A 6,818-nucleotide genomic window follows, 5' to 3' on the forward strand; every position below is an offset into this window, starting at 1 on the left:
TTGGCACTAGAAAAATCCTTTGGACAGTCAATGAGGAGGGACTATTTCACCTCTTTGTGTTCTCTGTCCCTATTAGGGTAGGGAATCAACCTTCTACAGTGCTGTCATGAAATATATCTAGAAACGGATTTGCTGGTAAGTCTACTTTCATAGTTTTCACCTCATACATCAATAGACCATAACGATACTTAATAAACAAAAACTTAAAAGTAGGTAATCATAGTTTAAAAAATGTGAAATGCCCATGTCATTCTGACATGTTTCAGCACATTTTGGTACAAATGGTCTCACGTTTAACATTAACAATCAATAAAATATTTTCTCTAAATTTTTGTCTCTTTTTTGCTCCAATTGTTTGCATCTCATAAAAAATAAAACTTGATGTAACATTATGCATGCAAATTGTGTTTTATGTGCGACCATGACCTATTCTAGAAGCACAGGGTCAGAATTATACTGGTGCATGGAGACAAACTGAAAATGTAAAAATTCAATGGCAAAATTGCTGTCTTTTTCTACTCATTCACAAATAGTTAATGAATGTTATTAAATATGTACAGCAAAATGGAAGGCGTTTCAAATAGAAATCATGCTTCAAAAAACAGTCAAATGAAAAATTATAATATATCCCTCCAGGTGTGACACTTGACATTTGCAGAGTGTCAAACCCCCCAGAAAATGTTGGGAGAGCGTTAGACTGAAGATCTAAAGGTCCCTGGTGCAATCCCGGGTTTCGGCAAAATGCTTTTTCTTCACCGTTTGCATTTTAAGGAGATATTAAACAAAGCACATGGATTGATCATGATCAAAAGGCCTAAAAATCTTAACTATCTACAGAAAACAAAATGTTAAAAATTTGAGAAACGGTAACTTTTTCCTTTTGAACATATGAATGTTTTTTAGTAATTTTTCCTCTATTTTGTCGCAGTCGCAGGTCGCAGTCTCCCCTCGAGGCGTGGGTTCAAATCCCACTTCTGACATCAACATTTAATTTCAAGAAACTTTATCTTCATTTATTGATTAGATGAGGTCAAACAAAACTTAGTAATGTGGTTTTGAAAAATTTCCTGAGAGTCTTTGGAGTGAATCTGAATTTGTCCTCTCAAAAAAGAACTCTAGGAACATCAAACAGATTTTTTGTGCATATGTCTGTTGTTCTTTTGGCACTAGAAAAATCCTTTGGACAGTCAATGAGGAGGGACTATTTCACCTCTTTGTGTTCTCTGTCCCTATTAGGGTAGGGAATCAACCTTCTACAGTGCTGTCATGAAATATATCTAGAAACGGATTTGCTGGTAAGTCTTCTTTCATAGTTTTCACCTCATACATCAATAGACCATAACGATACTTAATAAACAAAAACTTAACAAGTAGGTAATCATAGTTTAAAAAATGTGAAATGCCCATGTCATTCTGACATGTTTCAGCACATTTTGGGACAAATGGTCTCACTTTTAACAATCAATAAAATATTTTCTCTAAATTTTTGTCTCTTTTTTGCTCCAATTGTTTGCATCTCATAAAAAATAAAACTTGATGTAACATTATGCATGCAAATTGTGTTTTATGTGCGACCATGACCTATTCTAGAAGCACAGGGTCAGAATTATACTGGTGCATGGAGACAAACTGAAAATGTAAAAATTCAATGGCAAAATTGCTGTCTTTTTCTACTCATTCACAAATAGTTAATGAATGTTATTAAATATGTACAGCAAAATGGAAGGCGTTTCAAATAGAAATCATGCTTCAAAAAACAGTCAAATGAAAAATTATAATATATCCCTCCAGGTGTGACACTTGACATTTGCAGAGTGTCAAACCCCCCAGAAAATGTATAGATATGGCCGAAATAGCTCAGTTGGGAGAGCGTTAGCCTGAAGATCTAAAGGTCCCTGGTCCAATCCCGGGTTTCGGCAAAATGCTTTTTCTTCACCGTTTACATTTTAAGGAGATATTAAACAAAGCACATGGACTGATCATGATCAAAAGGCCTAAAAATCTTAACTATCTACAGAAAACAAAATGTTAAAAATTTGAGAAACGGTAACTTTTTCCTTTTGAACACATGAATGTTTTTTAGTAATTTTTCCTCTATTTTGTTTTATTTCAGATTGACTTAGCTGTAAGAGGATTAAAAGGTAACCTGATAGCTGAAACAGACAGCACTTATCAGACACTAGCTGAATGATTATAGTCAGCTTGTTTGACTTTGAAACACTGAGGCATTACTGAGACAAATGTCCTTAAAAAATATGCTGGGGACAAAGTCAAAAAGGCAAAAAACACAAGCTCCACACAGGTCCGTCATCTTTAATTTGAAATATAGGAGGTTTCTACTTTAATGGTAAGACAAAGCATCTACATATTTGACATTGCTCCAGTGAGTAGAGCCCACTTAAAAATGTATGGGTTGCTTGTCTCTGCAAGCAAAAGCTGGGCACTAAACTGGCATACTTGCAATGCTGGATGGTTCAGAGTGAAAACACCTATAGGCTGACAATAGTAATTGCAGGTGTTGATTAACTCATTGTGCAAAATAATTTCTAAAATGTGGTCACTTTGGGAGGTTTTCTGCAGTTTTGGTACTCTGCAAATTTCATCTGCAAGGTATTCCTGCAAAATCTGCATTGCAAAACCCAAATAGGGCTCTTCATTTCAAAGCCCTGCTGTGTGGCCAAACAGTAGTTTCTGAAGAAATGTGGTGCATCACCGCATTTGTGAGAAATCTAACATTTCTAATATCCAAACAAAATAAATGGAGGTTTAAAAATTAATGCAGACGAAAAGTACGCATATAAAAAATGTTATTTATTGACTTTTTTGGGGTGGTGTGACAAGTTTTTAATCACAAGAAATGGTAACATTTCTGCTGAATAGCATGGAAGGAGTTAAGTTCCAATCGCATATCGAAGTCAGGATGGCCGAGTGGTCTAAGGCGCTCCGTTCAGGTCGCAGTCTCCCCTGGGTTCAAATCCCACTTCCGATATCAACTTTTAATTTCAAGAAACTTTATCTTCATTTATTGATTAGATGAGGTCAAACAAAACTTAGTAATGTGGTTTTGAAAAATTTCCTGAGAGTCTTTGGAGTGAATCTGAATTTGTCCTCTCAAAAAAGAACTCTAGGAACATCAAACAGATTTTTTGTGCATATGTCTGTTGTTCTTTTGGCACTAGAAAAATCCTTTGGACAGTCAATGAGGAGGGACTATTTCACCTCTTTGTGTTCTCTGTCCCTATTAGGGTAGGGAATCAACCTTCTACAGTGCTGTCATGAAATATATCTAGAAACGGATTTGCTGGTAAGTCTACTTTCATAGTTTTCACCTCATACATCAATAGACCATAACGATACTTAATAAACAAAAACTTAACAAGTAGGTAATCATAGTTTAAAAAATGTGAAATGCCCATGTCATTCTGACATGTTTCAGCACATTTTGGGACAAATGGTCTCACTTTTAACATTAACAATCAATAAAATATTTTCTCTAAATTTTTGTCTCTTTTTTGCTCCAATTGTTTGCATCTCATAAAAAATAAAACTTGATGTAACATTATGCATGCAAATTGTGTTTTATGTGCGACCATGACCTATTCTAGAAGCACAGGGTCAGAATTATACTGGTGCATGGAGACAAACTGAAAATGTAAAAATTCAATGGCAAAATTGCTGTCTTTTTCTACTCATTCACAAATAGTTAATGAATGTTATTAAATATGCACAGCAAAATGGAAGGCGTTTCAAATAGAAATCATGCTTCAAAAAACAGTCAAATGAAAAATTATAATATATCCCTCCAGGTGTGACACTTGACATTTGCAGAGTGTCAAACTCCCCAGAAAATTTCCTGAGAGTCTTTGGAGTGAATCTGAATTTGTCCTCTCAAAAAAGAACTCTAGGAACATCAAACAGATTTTTTGTGCATATGTCTGTTGTTCTTTTGGCGCTAGAAAAATCCTTTGGACTGTCAATGAGGAGGGACTATTTCACCTCTTTGTGTTCTCTGTCCCTATTAGGGTAGGGAATCAACCTTCTACAGTGCTGTCATGAAATATATCTAGAAACGGATTTGCTGGTAAGTAGTGTTGAGCATTCCGGTACCGCAAGTATCGGGTATCGGCCGATACTTGCTGTATCGGAATTCCGATACCGACTTCCGATATTTTTTCAATATCGGAATTCGGCATCGGAATCGGAAGTTCAAAGTTGATTGACAGCCTGACGTCATCATGATGCGCGGTGTGTGTGCATCATGATGCGCCGTCATTTCGGGCCTTCCGGGGGTCTCTGCCGGCCTGCCGGGGGGCTGTGTGGACTGCCCGGGGTCTGTACCGGCCTGCCGGGGGGCTGTGCCGGCCTGCCGGTGGTCTGTGCACCCTGTGGGGGTCTGTACCGGCCTGCCGGGGGGCTGTGCCGGCCTGCCGTGGGGCTGTGCTGATGTCCGGGGGTCTGTGCAAGCATCGTCCGATGGGACTACAAGTCCCATCTGGCGATGCCTGCTACCATGACAGTGATTGACACATTAGCCAATGATGGGACAGTAGTAGTCCCATCATCCGGCTAATGTGTTAAATGTTAAAAAAAAAAAAAAAAAATACTACATACATACTACATACATACTACATGCATGCTACATACATACTACATGCTACATACATACTACATGCTACATACATACTACATATATACTACATGCATGCTACATACATACTACATGCTACATACATACTACATATATACTACATGCATGCTACATACATACTACATGCTACATACATACTACATGCTACATACATACTACATATATACTACATACATACTACATACATGCTACATACATGCTACATACATAATGCATGCTACATACATACTACACACATACTACATACATACTACATACATACTACATGCATGCTACATACATACTACATACATACTACATGCATGCTACATGCATGCTACATGCATGCTACATGCATGCTACATACATACTACATGCTACATACATGCCACATACATACTACATACATACTACATACATACTACATGCTACATACATACTACATATATACTACATGCATGCTACATACATGGGAAATTCCCACACAGCAATGGCATAAAGTGAGACTAGGGACTTTTTTTTTTTAAAGTGGCGGAGGAATACAGTGCGGAAGGATACCTACCTTCCGTCATTGGATTCCTGCAGCCCATAGAGAACGGCAGCATCAGCTGATGCTGCCGTTCTCTACCCAAGATCGTCTTGGGACACACTCGTGGACTGCTTCGGATCATGGGTGAGTATTTTTGTGGTTTGTTATGTTAATATTTATTCCGGAAAAGACAATGGCTTCGGGGAACAATGTGACAAGTATTGGTAAGTATGTTACTCTATGTTATATGTACTGTATGTCTATGTATGTATTGTATGAATGTATTGTATGTATGTAGTATATATGTGGTATGTATGTAGCATGTAGTATGTATGTAGTATGTATGTAGCATGCATGTAGCATGCAGTATGTATGTAGCATGCATGTAGTATATATGTAGTATGTATGTGGTATGTAGGTAGCATGTAGTATGTATGTAGCATGCATGTAGTATGTATGTAGTATGTATGTAGCATGCATGTAGTATATATGTAGTATGTATGTAGCATGTAGTATGTAGCATGCATGTAGTATATATGTAGTATGTATGTAGCATGTAGTATGTATGTAGCATGCATGTAGTATATATGTAGTATGTATGTAGCATGTAGTATGTATGTAGCATGCATGCATTAAAGATGTGTCTGACAGGATATCAGGACTCTTCAGACCTACAGATGACTACCCATTCCTGCTACTACATGTGGGGACAAATGACACTGCAAGAAACGACCTGGAAACCATCTGCAGAGACTTTGAAGACTTAGGCAAGAAAGTGAAAGAACTGGGAGCGCAGGTGGTCTTCTCTTCCATCCTCCCAGTGGATGGCCATGGAACAAGGAGGTGGAATAAGATTCTGCAGGTGAACAACTGGCTACGTCGATGGTGCCGTCAGCAACGATTTGGATTTCTGGATCACGGAGTGAACTACTTATACGATGGACTACTTGCTAGAGATGGGGTGCACCTTACGAAGACTGGTAAGCATGTATTTGGAAGTCGCCTTGCTACACTTGTAAGGAGAGCTTTAAACTAGAACAACATGGGAAGGGAAGCAAAAGACCAGAAAAAGCCATACACCTGACAAATGCTATTGAGAACTCTGCTATTAGAAGTGGAAAGGAAGAACAAAGACGAAAGAATCTAATTAATAAAAATATTGGAGAAAGAGAAACCAATCACAAGCTAAAATGTTTCTATACTAATGCACAAAGCATGGGCAACAAACAAGGAGAATTGGAACTACTAACACAGGAAAAGAAATATGATGTCATTGGAATCACTGAAACTTGGTGGGACAATACACATGATTGGAATACAAGACTAGAAGGATACAACTTATTTGCAAGAAACAGACTTGATAAACGAGGAGGGGGTGTTGCATTGTATGTTAGAAATGCGTATATCTGCACAGAGATTGAAGCTTCAGAGACTGGGAGTTCTGTGGAAACTGTTTGGGTAAGAATACAAGGACAGAACAATGGAAAGGACACCATTGTAGGCATTTACTACAGGCCGCCTGTGCAAGCTGAAGCTATGGATGAACTCTTTATGCATCAAATGGCCAAGTTCTCCAAAAAATATGACATAGTTGTCATGGGAGATTTCAACTATCCAGACATTTGTTGGGAATCTCTCTCAGGCAAAACTAACAGGTCAAGG

The sequence above is a fragment of the Dendrobates tinctorius genome, unplaced genomic scaffold, assembly GCF_039654945.1.
Source record: "Dendrobates tinctorius isolate UK_male_01 unplaced genomic scaffold, ASM3965494v1 ptg000350l, whole genome shotgun sequence".
In the NCBI taxonomy this organism is placed as follows: domain Eukaryota; kingdom Metazoa; phylum Chordata; class Amphibia; order Anura; family Dendrobatidae; genus Dendrobates; species Dendrobates tinctorius.